Consider the following 13,528-nt stretch of genomic DNA (forward strand, 5'->3'; position numbering starts at 1 on the left):
GAAAGAGATTCCTTCTTTTTCTATCTCTTAATACTCTTCAGTTAGAGTGGTAAGAGAGTTTATTGTGTTACTTTCCCTGTCCTGGAAAGACCAACGTGTGGATAATTTAGGTTTTAGGAAACGCCTTTTTCTTCTCCTTTTTTTTTTTCCTCCCATTGGGATTGCCTTCTTTCTGTGCTTCTCTTAACATCTATGAAGAGCTGGAAAGCCAAGATAAGGGGACTGGTTTAGGGGGAAAAAAAGAATTCCTTTAGTCTAGGTTTTTTAAAAGTACTATATCCATGGGTTCACTGAAGCTAGGGGTTTCACATTATAGGAATAAATAGTGTGCATTTGCTTTTGAATAGCTCCCTGCTGAATTTGAACAGTATAGATGTAGACAGTACTATCTCAGCATGACTAAGAAGAGGAAAATTAAATTTTCATCCTAAATATTATAAATGTAACAAACACTTTGACACTTAACTACAGCTGAACTTATAGAAGGTCAAATATCTGGAGAAAACATACTTCTAGGTTTTTTTTTAAGATTTCAACTGTTTTGGCACTATAGATTTCTTAAAGAAAGTCATTCATTTCTTATTCATTTCTTATAGATCAGTGATATAACTACAAGGTTAATCTGTACTATCTTAATATTCTTTTTTTCTAAATTTGTTTTCTTTCCCATGGTACATATAACAAATGGTGTATGTAACTCACAATCAACTCTGGAGAAACTGGAAAATTGATGACATCCCTGTTCGCTTTTCTCTACCCATCTAAAGATCTGGTATTCTCATGATATTCTACATGATACAACATCTCCCAGTGAAGTCTTTACAGTATGGTAACCCATGTGGAATTAAGGCACAGACATGGATGGTGGCAGATATTATGTAAATGAACCAAGCAGGTAGCCATTTTCTCCATGTTATGAACACCACTCATTTTGTATATGAAAACAGAAATGTACTGAATGTTATTAAGCTCTTTGTTTTGCTTAAAATAATGCAACCTTTTTACTATGAAAATCAGTTCTCTCTGATGGAATTTTAATGTTCCAGGTGAGCTCAGATTTTTTAGAAGTTAAAAGTTATTTTGTTCGTCTTTGTACAAATTATTTACTGAATATGTGTAATTTCCTCTAATTTCTTTTCATTTCCAATATTTAATGGCTGCATGGTTTGTATGTTTCAGAAAAAAAGAGAGCTCAGAAGTAGAACGGCAGAAGAAAATGCCAGTGTAATTTTTTCTGTTTACCAAAAGCAGTCTTCCTAAAATATCGTCCTCAAATACCTGACAAGTAGCACCAAAAAAATTTCCTGCTTAATTGCTTGTCAGTTTCCATGTATTTATCTTGAACCTGAACTGATTTTTCTACAGAAATAATCCTGAGCTTATCAGTAACTGCTAATGGATTTTTTTTTTTGTTTTAATGTGGTGAGAAAGCATTTCGTTCAAATTGAAGCCTTATGTTCGGCAATGGCTCATCATCGTGAGACAATATTTGTGTGTAACCCACTGTGCTGGCCAGTGCAATTCTTCTGTGTGTGTGTGTGTGATCCAGGGATAATAAAGGGAGGAGGGGATGGTTGTTGCTCTAGAGGAAGAATGGAAAGAGGAAGGCTATATCAATTTGAGATTTAGAGAAAATAAGAGTTTAGGCTTAATGACTAAAATCCAAGACTGGAACCTGGCAATTATGAGCTGGAAGGTGTTCATGCAATTTATGAGTAACCCTATTTTTGGCTGAAACATAATTCAAAGGAATCACTCACCGCTTGAAAGAAAGCCCAGGTAAATTGGCACAGTCACTAAAAAACAACATTTCTATAGCGCTTCCAACAGCTCTTTATTATGAAAGGAATATAAGTGGAAAATCACCCTCACTTGGGGCTTCAAAGATAGCCACCTACAGGCATTTTACTTTCTTAGTGTTAAAAAGATGAAATCATAGTCCTTTTAAAATTTTTCCTATAAGATTTGTTAAAGAATATCTTAATATCTTGTATTTTTCTTATGGGTTAACTATTTCTAACCTGTGCTTAAACAGAATTTTCATGTAAAAAATTTTCTGAAGGTCACAATACAGCTGCTCTAACTCTGCAATTCTTTAAAATTCAGCAAGAAGCTGTTTGAATTGAAACATCATGCCTTTGGTTCCTGCTAAGCATCTCTCTGACATGCGAAGTAATCAAGACCTTCTGGTGAAACCAGTTCCCTCATCAGGGTTCAGCATGATTGATTGTGATGTAAGGCTGCATTGCTCATGGAATTTCAAGGAGCTATGGCATGTTTATGCTGAAAGGTAAAGGAGAAAGGTCACTCTAATCCCATAAGAATCTGACTCCCAGCACGGGTAGTGTTGGGGACATAAAACTGGTATTTGATAACTTTTTATTAAAGCAATAAATGAATGAATCTATGAGGGGATGAATGAGTTAACAAATATAGAAGTGTTGCAGGCCCATATATCCTTAATCCCAGTCAGGTGTCTTTAGAATGGGTAGGCTCTGTCATGAAAGTTACTATTAAATAAGAAAAGTCCAGAGCAGGTTCAGCAAATATGTTACAACTGTCATTCCTGAGACACAGTTAATCTATCAGGATACTCATTTTAATCAAAGCAATTTTGGAATGTTATTTCTCAATACAGTTCCCCAGGCAGCCACTACTAATCAATCAGTGTTGGCAAAAGAAAGTCAAATGTTTATTTTTGAAGGTCTAAACAAATTAGTACAATCCCAACACTATTAGTTAAAAATAAAGAGCCACATATTGTTTTACCTTTCAGTAGTATATTTTGTAGTAGCCATTTGTTCTACTCATTATTTACTCAAGTTGTCAAAAGGTGGCTGGAAATTTCTATTGGAGTTTATGTTTATTGAGAAACAATCATGTACCAAGAGGAATATTAGATACTGTTGTCTTTGTCTTACCTCTTTAACTGGAAATCACATAGGAATCACCTGAGAATCTTGTTAAAATGCAGGTTCAGATTCAGTAGATCTGAGGAAGGAAATAAGCGTCTGAATTTCTAACAAGATCCTTGTCAGATGACCCCAATCTTGCTGTTTGGCCCTCAGACCACTTTACTTTCAGTAGTAAGAGCAAATAATGTACTCTCAACCTTAGCTGTACATTGAAATTATTGGGAGCTTTGAAAAATTGAGACCTGGTTCCTTCCTCAGAAATTCTGATTTAATGGGACTATGGCACGGACATTTGTATATTTGTAAACTCCTCAGGTAATTGTAATATGAAGCCAAAGTTTGGAATCACCACTTCAAGCTATGTAAGCTCTGCATCTGGTACTTAATTCAGGCTAATGATAAAAATTAATTCATTTCATGGAACTCACTTCAAAACACACTTTACTCCTTCCCAGTCCTTACCAATTTGTTTTTGGCTCTTTACTTCACTCTTGTCTATGATCTTTGTCTTAATTTGTGCTCATGGTCTCCCATTTGATTTTTCTTGTAATCAAGCCTAGATTTTTCTCAAAATATTTTGGCTTAGCTTGTTCTTTTCCTCTTAGGGTTCTTAGCTTTTATCTAATACAAATCCTTTGCTTTCCATTTTGGTCCCATGATAAATGGTAGGTACATACCATGGTTTTATCAGTTGTAAAACTGTAAGGAGGTCAGAGACCTTTCTTAGAAACAATACTAATTTTACAGATAAGGAAACAGATCTGGAGCTTATATGCCTTGTGAATAATATCCTTAAAATTAGCAGCAGAGCTGAACATGGAACTGAGGACACATAGCTCCCAATTTGGACTTCTCTCTTTCTATCTCTTTCTTTCTTTCTTTCTTTCTTTCTTTCTTTCTTTCTTTCTTTCTTTCTTTTCTTTCTTTCTTTCTTTTCTTTCTTTCTTCCAATTTAATTTTCTAGAGCAGCTTTAGGTTCACAGCAAAGTTGAAAAGAAGGTGCAGGGATTTCCTCTATTCCCCCTTCTTACACACATGCGTAACCTCTCCCATTTCACCATCCCTCTTCAGAGTGGTACACTTGTTGCAATTGACAAACCTGTATCAACACATCACAATCAGTCAAAGTCCATAGTTTCTATTACAGTTTACTCTTGGTGTTACACATTTTATGGGTTTGGACACATGTATAATGGCATTTATCCATATATATATACATATATATATATATATATATATATATATATATATATATATATAAAATGAATGTATAATCACATGTGGAAGAACAGTTCAATAGATTCTAAACAAAATGCATAAATGAATAATATGAGTGACTACAGAAAAAAACATTGTAGATTTCCCCACCCATTATGTCTACTTTATGGTGCCTTTTTCTTTTAATGCTTCATGAAAAGTTAAATAAGAATTATATATTTGAGGGGCGCCTGGATGGCTCAGTCGGCTGAGCGTCCAACTTTGGCTCAGGTCATGATCTCTCAGTTTGTGAGTTTGAGCCCCGCGTCAGACTCTGTGCTGACAGCTTGGAGCCTGGAGCCTGCTTCAGATTCTGTGTCTCCTTCTCTCTCTGCTCCTCCCCAACTTGTGCTCTATGTCTCTCAAAAAATAAATAAATGTAAAAAATTTTTTAAATAAAAAAATAAATAAAAAAGAATCATATATTGGAATTTAACCCTTTTTAAGCCTTAGTCATCATTTAATAAGAAGATATTACACTTTTGAAAAATCATCAGCAAAATACAGAGGCAGAGGAAAATATATCATTACTGCATAATTGTCAAGGAAAATGAAAGTATATCTTCCTACAATCAAAAACATATTGAACATAAAATTAATTTTGTTTAAAAACTGAAAGAAACAAAATACTTGAAATACTTGAAATTAAAAACTGTTATAAAATACCTATTGAATGGAATGAACTCAGCTGAAAATTCAGCAAACTTTAAAAACGTTGCTTCAGCTTTTTAAATGTAATACATATTTGCATGGTTGTCAGAAAAATATCTACTTAGGTTATTTTCACAATAATTTGAATAAGCAAAAACATTCTTTCCCTATTTTCTTAAACTCTGATATTCAGTGCGGTGTAAGGAATAAATATTGAGTTCTTACTAAGGGCCAGGTGTGTTAATCATTGGAATTGCAGAAGTAAGTTAGGCACAAATTCCCTCAAAGAGCTCACAGTCAAGTTCATATCCTCTTTCATTCTCTCATCAAGAATAGTCAGAAAAATAACAGTCATCATAGGTGTTTGGTTCATATGGTTATGAAGAGTGATTGCCTGATTGGTGTTTAGTATAATGCTAGGTTCTCTGGAGTATAAAAAGAAACTGAAATGCATTGTCCCTGCATCTTGTGCATTTTATGATGGGCTTTAAAATAGTATAAAAATTAGAGGAGTTGTATTTTTTAATTTTTTTTTACATTTATTTCTGAGAGACAGAGAGAGACAGAGTACAAGTAGGGGAGGGGCAGAGAGAGAAGCAGACACAGAATCCAAAGCAGGCTGCAGGCTCTGAGCTGTCAGCACAGAGCCCGACATGGGGCTTGAACTCACACAAACTGTGAGATCATGACCTGAGCCAAAGTTGGATGCTTAACTGACTGAGCCACGCAGGTGCCCTGAGAAGTTGTATTTTTTACCCCAGGTAAAACTATCACATCTCCTTATTCCCCCCTTAATTCTTAAATATCGTGTCAAACTAGAAATGGATCATACACAATGAAACTTACCAAGGAGATTGTCACCCTCACATTTATTTGAGGGAAAGGGTGTCATGCTGGGAAAATCACAAATTTTACTTAGTTTTAGTTAGAATATAATTTTACCCCTGGTCATATAACTTCTATGTGAATTTGGGAAAGTCATTTAATTCCTCCAAGTATCGAATGTGTGCCTTTCAGAGTTGTAAAAATCACGTGAGATCTTCTAGGCACCTGGCAGCCTGGCACCCATTAGATACTAAAGTTAATATTTTTGGACATGAACAGAGTGTGCGCAACATTTATTCACACTTTACACTTGAATAGCTTCAGCCTCGCTAGTTACATAGCTAACCTGTAAATATAGTAAAGACTATATTTACAAGTTTCTATTGCAATTAGTTGTAGTTCCATAATTAGTGATAGTCTGGACAATAAAATGTAGCAGAAGTTACTGATGCAACTCCCTAGATTATCTCTTAAAAGGGAAGGGGATATGCCTCCCTCCTTTTCTGCCTCTTACAGGCTGAAATGCGAGTTTGATAATAAGCCATATCCAATTTGGTGCAACACTCTAGGAGTAGCAGAGAAACAAACATGGAAGCAAGTTTGGATCTCTGATACCTTCAATTTGCTATACAAGCAATGGACTACCAACCCAGGCTGTTTTGGGGAGAAAGAAATAAATTACTCTTGTTGAGGAAAAAAAAATCAATTATATTGTTGAATCTCTGAATACAGAAGTCTAGCCTTGAATCTTCATCAATATATCAGTCTAGCTGACTAATATATCATCCCGTGTATATTGTCTAAGTACTATGTTTTCACCAAACTTTATAAAATGATATGGTTCCATTACATTCACTAACTTTTAGTCCCCATTTATGTAATTTGAGAATCTACATTTTCAGGATCCATTGGTTCTTCCTCTTATGTATTTCCTAAATTCCCCATAAGTTTTCTCACAGTGCTAGTAAATTAATCAGGGCTGCTTGGCATCTGTTCTGGGATTTTGTTCATCTCTATGTTCTATGGTATACACTAAAGAACTGAAAGTTCCCTTCCTCGTGCTGATTCGTAAATATTTTAAGACAAAAAGATGAGCTGGATTCCTCATTTCATATATTATATGTTGTTAGAGGGGGACACAACTCCATTATTTTCATCGCAGGGCTTACCTCAACTATTAAGATGGCTAGGTTGGGACAATTTGAGTTAAAAACTATCAGTGATTTTTGGCTTCTTGTATCTTACCGATTTATTTCAAAAGGATCAGTTCTATCTCTGATCTCATAGTGTTCCTGGAAATTATGTGTCCAGAGCTTCCTTGTCTCCTCATCCCAATACATTCTGTGCTGATTACAAACCCCATTTGGTGATATACTTTGAATAATTTTTCCAAACAAACAAAAAACTAATAAGTAAATTAAAAAGGTACACTAAAAGAAATTAAATAATCCTAACGAAGGCAGGGTTAAAGTAGATATCGGAACAATTGGCATAGAAGATGGGTATCAAATTTTAATGTTTATAGAGAAGCAGAATTTAGTTGCAACCAGCCAGTATCCCACCTTCTAAAATGTAAATATAGTTTGGATGGTTAGATCTCAGTTTTAAACTTTTTATTTATTTTTAAAATTATTTTTACTTTTGTTTTAAACTTTTTGGTTGATATTTTATAAATAAGAGAAATATATCTGATTTTATTAATATAGGATTCTCTACCTCAAAACAAAGCATGAAGTTTGAAGAAATTTTGAAAAACCAAACCTGAATGACTGCCAACTGCATCTTCTATAATAATGCAGATCTTTGATTTCCTAAAAGAGTATTTGTTCAAATGCATGCTAATATAAAATGGAAAAATTATAATGTAGAATTATTTGAGTTTTGTTACTGAAGGGTGATATGAAAGAGAAGAGAGAAGTGCATATTTTAAAATAGAAGTCTTTTAAAATTTTTTTTAATGTTTATTTATTTTGAGACCAAGAGAGAGCAAATGGGGAAGGAGCTAAGACAGTGGGAGAGAGAGAATCCCTAGCAGACTCCGCTCCATCCGTGCAGAGCCAGAGGTGGGCTCCATCTCAAAGACCATGAGATCATAACCTGAGCCGAAATCAAGAATCAGATGCTTAACTGAGTGAGCCACCCAGGTGCCCCTAAAATAGAACTGTTTTTAATAAAACTTTCTGGAAAACCTGTACTAAACTTCAGTTCATTCTCTTGTTTCTCAAAATACAGGAAAGCAGCTAATTGAAGGAAAACATCGTAAAACCATTTTAGGTTACAAAGGGAATAAATAAAATAAAATATGCATACACACACACACACACACACACACACATACACATATACACTCACACACACACATATCAAAGGTCCATACCAAAGCCTTAGTTCAACTGGCAGTGACCTCATTTTCAAGGCAGCTGGTTGGTAAACATAAGTAAACATCATGTAGAATTTGTATTACACAGAGTCTATATCCCTTAACCCTTTTCATGTAGAAAGATGGCAAGCAGTATGGGGAAAACTAGCAATGGGCTTAGTATATTAGAGGGCTTATCTTAGTATATATCTTAGTAAGATTTTCTATAATGCGAATTTGAAAATGTACCTTGAAAATGTATTTTGGGGCTCCTGGGTGGCTCAGTCGGTTGACCTTCCAACTTCAGCTCAGGTCATGATCTTGTGGTTTGTGAGTTCAAGCCCCGTGTCAGGCTCTGCACTGACAGCTCGGAGCCTGGATCCTGCTTCAGATTCTGTCTCCCTCTCTCTCTGCCCCTCCTCACTCATACTCTGTCTCTCTCTCTCAAAAATAAAAATAGACATAACAAAATTAAAAAAAAAAAAAAAGAAAAGAAAATATATTTTGGTTTAGCCAAGAGCCATCTAATTGTAGTTTTACTCTAGAAAAAGGCATAGTCATGAGCCCTGACATACAGATGTGGATTCTACTTACTAAAGTGGAAAACTTGGAGTCACCCAAGTAGTAGATGTTTTGGCAAAGGAACCCCAAAGTAAAAATTCTCCAGTGAGTTTGCAAGTTTATACAGAACACTATCAAATGAAAAAGTAGCTTTCCTGTTGATTTCAGCCATGAAGCACAAATTCATGACCAAATATTTAACAGCTATACTGACAATGCCAAAATAAAGGGAGGAGGGGGGAGGGAGAGGAAGGAAATAATCATTTATATGAATTGGAAATACAAAATGTTCCAAGCAAAAATGAGTTACATTTTGAAAGTATTTTCTCAATGTCAAAATGTTTTCTAATGGGCCAAAAAAAGATGGAAAACACTTTTTACTTAACAGATATAATTAGACTCAAATATTCCACCCATTAGCGTTGTCTTTCCCCACAATGCTCTATTACTAATTATTCTCTACTGCTCATTGTGTCCAGATGACTACATGTATAATAACGTCAGCATAAGCATGTAACGACTATAATCATTGGTTTTCCCCTAAGAGATTTGTATGAAAAACAAAAAGCCCCTCAGAAGCTAGGTTTCAATGATTTCATGAAATGCTGATATAACCGCCATCCTAACCATTGGTTAGATCAGCCCTTTTGCTTCTTTGTTACAATTATATCAACTTGCACAAGATGATACCATGGAATTACCAGATATGGAAGTATTTCCAGTATTATCAAAAAAAAAAAAAAAGACTGGAATTTGGCCAGTAGTATTAAGTGCATTTCATTGAATAAAAGTTTTAAGAAAAATTGATAGTACATTCTATGTGTCAACAACACAGAATTATTCACATTTTCCTGAGGAAGCCATATTCATTTATGCATTCATACATCCGTCGAATGGGATCTTTTTCTTTACCATAAATTTTTTCTTTCCCTTTATATTCCTAAGGAACTCCTAACAATTTTTGTGTTAAATATTCCCTATATGCAACAAAACATGCTCTTATGATAATTTTTGTAGGCCTCTTTTGTAGTGCTCATTTTGCTGTATTCTGTTTCTTTTTACACATTTGTATTATTAGAGTATAAACAGCTAAAAGTCATATAATCTGCCTTATTTGCCTTTGTATCCCCTATTCCTAGGATTTTGCTAGCATAGTAGTGGTCAAAATATTGACAAATATTAAATGTAGTAACAATAATTTACACAATGCTTAGAATTTCAGAAAGCTAATTTTCTCATGTATTATATCATTTAATCTTTTAGCAACCCAGTGAGATAGCTCTATGTTAACCAGATATGTGATTAACTAGAATACTGTAGTATTATTGCTTAAAGTTAAATAGCATAATAGTAATTTCTAAACTTGGAAACTGATCAAACCCACCAGAAGACATTTCTTACAAATTAAAATCTGTATTTGTTTGTTTGTTTGTTTTGCTCTTACAAAGAAAACTCAATGGCCATTCTACGATATATAACTATATCCATATTTATATCTTTATCTTTACATATATATCTGTACATACTTTTCTCGATATATTTAGAGGTTATATTACCATAGGTGGATTGCTGCTTCCAAAGATACACACATTTAAAATTTTGATAGATGTTGCAGATGGCTTCCAAAATTTTTTATTGATTTGCATTTACACCAAGGAAAATTGGGAATTACTGATTCATTATGTGTTTGCCTACATAGGTAATATCCAACTTTAATCTTGGACCATTTGGATTGGCATCTTGTTGCTGCTATATTTGAGTTTCTTTAATAATGAGTGAGGTTGAGCATCTCTTCATGTATTTATTGGCCATTTGTGTATGTGCACATGTGTGTGCCATCTGTTCATATTCTTGATCCATTTTTTTCTTATTGTTAGTCTTTTGTATATCTTTTGTAACAGCTCTAGTATAATAAGGAAATTAGTCCTTTTACATGACTTCCAAATATTACTGTTATCTTGGGAGAGTAGTTCAAACATACAGAGCATAGGCACCTCCCCTCTTCCCTCTAGCCTTGACCTGTTGAATATTTAGAAATGAGATCTAGGAGTCTTAAAATTTTGGAAAACATCCCGCTGGTCATTATACTGTAGCTGACCTATGGGTAATGTTTGAAAACTCCTAGCTTATATAGCAGGCATGAAATAGTTAATTACAAAAACCTGTGTGGCTAGAGAAGCTATTTTTAATAGTAACATGCAAGGAAGAATCATGGAAACCATGACTCTACCCAACTGGGAATCCTTTTCTCAAGGGTGTTAATCTGGAAGTCATTTTTCCTGACAAAAGGATCATGGCTATAAAAACTCCCCTTGACATCATAGCACGGTGGAAATATAGAAACTTTCCAAGAAACAGAGCTATAAATCTATTTCTGGGGTGTCTCAGGAAGGATATTTTGGAGAGCATTTGGAAGAAGCAAGTATTCTGTGCAATGACATGGACCAAATGGAGATGCAAAGGCTGAGAATTATTAGTAAATGAAAATAAGACCTGATCAGCAATAGCTGATGATAAAAGGGGCATCATTATCCCAGATAAGAGATACTGCTGAGAGCTATGCTAATTCTTTCATGATGAAGGATTGGTTATCATATTATATAGTTTTATACCTGTCATATATATATTAATAGCAGCTAACATTTTAAGCATTTTTTTCTAGATATTTTATGTATACTGTCTGACTTAGTACCTATTAAATAGCCACTCTCATCCCTTTTTGACAGAAAATAGTGGAGTTTTAAAGGGGTTGAATAGTTTGAGGTTGTTCGGATGGTAGGTGGCAGAGGTAGACTGAACAGTACAGATCAAGAGCCCATACTCAAAACTGCCACAGTTCACTTCATAAACTTTACAGTCTGTTTTTCATTAAGTAATGTGATTGACATGAAGTTACCATTCCACAGAGTGGGTCTAGATCCTAGGAAATACCCCGTTTTTCCTCTTCCCATATTTTCACATTAGCCCATAAACAAGAAAATTTCGAGAAAATATAGGAAAGCAGCTTCTTTTTCTGTTTTCTTACTTGCTTCTCTCCCTAGAGGTAGTGACTTGTTCAAGTTTCTTATCTTTGTTAAAAAACTGTCACTCCTATGCAGCATCCTCCTAACTTTTTTTCTCTCTCGATACTGTTTACTCTCTCCCAGACTAGGTGAGGGCTTATATTGTTTCTATTCTCCATAATGTAAAGGAAAGGACTGGTCTTCAATCTGGGAGACCCAAGGAGATTTCAGCTCACTCTTTTCCGTATTTTCCATCTGAACCTAAAGCTGACATTGTAAGTGTACCCCTCTGACACTTCTGTGGTTTTGCAGTTGACTGGACTTGGTGGTAGGTCATACGGAATGATTACTGCTTCCCATTATAAGATATTATTCATCAGGTGGATATCTTTTAGAAAAAGAATAATGATTAACATTTGAGGATGATAAGTCATCCCATAAGAAGAGGGGTAGACTTAATTTAGTTGTAGTGGCTCCTTCTTACTGGTCAGAAACTGGATTTACAGGCACTTCCTTGTTGTCGAATCTTGGCTATTGGGCAGCAGGTGTACAGCTTTTAGTGTGACCTCAGCCACAAGTTCAAGGTTGTGTTCAGCAAGAAAATTTATTCCATGGGTTAAGAACGCTTTATCCAGAAAAAAAAAAAGAAACAGAGAGAGAAAAAAGGAAGGAAGGAAGGAAGGAAGGAAGGAAGAGAGGAAGGAGAAAGAAGAGGAAAAAGAAAGAAAGAAAGAAAAAAGAAAAGATAAAAGAAAAAAAGAAAAGAAAAGAAAAAAGAAAAAGCAAGCCAGCTTTATCCAGGACCTTGAATAGGAGAGATCTGCTTTGATGCTGAGAGAGAGATTTCTTTTCTCACCTTAGGAATCTCTTCTTAGGAAGTTTAGTGTAGAACTGGCTTTATTTTTCCAAGGACTTACTACAGCCAGCCCTGGCCATGAAAGCTAGAGACAAATAATGAACAGGTTTTGCTTTGATGTCCAGTCTTCTAGGTTTTTTTGGTTTTTTTTGGGTTTTTTTTCCTGTTATCCTTCCTGCCACCTGTTTGTAATCCAAGGTGAAGATAACTGTTATACTACAGAGGTTAGACTTTGGAATGACAAGAGTAGTGAAGGTTATGCAAGCTTAAGAAAATTAACTGGTGAGGAAGAGAAATGTTTTCAGGAGAAAACATATAGCAAAGGTCTTATTGGTCTCTGAAGGCATAGGCTTCTTGAGTGCCAACATCAGACTAGACCAAAGAAATGTGTGGGAATTCAGGTGAGAGGACCTGCTTAGATAATTACTCCTTACTGCAGTTATGAGGGAGGCTTCATGGTAATAGCCAATATATACAGTACTAAAAATCTAAAATTACCTTGTGATCTTAATGGGGATACAGGTAGAAGATACAGCAGTCAGAAAATTTAAGGTATTTAGCTTTTTTTTTTAATTTCTGTTATTGTGGAGTGTTTGCCTTTTAGATGAAGTTCAGGGTCAGTTCAATTTGGAGGGCTAGAAATGGAAGACTTAAAGGTATATACGAAAGTGATGTTTCACATGTGTGGGGAGACAGTCATAAAAGAAAGAAATGCCCCCAAAGTCCTAGAGACTAGGGGTACCACCATTACAAATGTCTACATAGTTCACAGAGATAAGAGAGGGTCAAATGTTACAGAAGCACAGGTCAATACATAGATGGCTTTCTGCCCTTAATGTGGTGCACAGTGTCACAAAATATTCCCAAAAATGCTCCTAGTTACAGATTATAGATTACAAACTATGGCTGAAATAAAGGTTTTCTCTTTAATGCTTTCTTGCTTTCTTTGTCTGTCTACACCCTGGCTTTGTCTTGCATCAGAAATATGTATCTGGATTCTGGTATGTGTCTAGACTATATATGGGTTCTGAAGATGATTTTGCCATGGGCTAGCCTGCAAAACCTAGATGATTGCTTATGCATTCTAAATTTTGTGTGAGGC

The 13,528-nt window shown here is 35.0% G+C and overlaps 1 long non-coding RNA gene across 1 annotated transcript in view; it reads left to right on the forward strand.

The window, feature by feature from the left end:
* The window catches only part of LOC122224904, a 43,797-nt gene that overhangs the window by 17,956 nt on the left and 12,313 nt on the right, over positions 1-13,528 (forward strand). Inside the window, exon 3 of the long non-coding RNA XR_006205004.1 lies at positions 2,107-2,290. This is a non-coding gene — a long non-coding RNA (uncharacterized LOC122224904). The remainder of the gene's footprint in view (positions 1-2,106; positions 2,291-13,528) is intronic.

This window comes from Panthera leo, chromosome B4, assembly GCF_018350215.1.
Source record: "Panthera leo isolate Ple1 chromosome B4, P.leo_Ple1_pat1.1, whole genome shotgun sequence".
In the NCBI taxonomy this organism is placed as follows: domain Eukaryota; kingdom Metazoa; phylum Chordata; class Mammalia; order Carnivora; family Felidae; genus Panthera; species Panthera leo.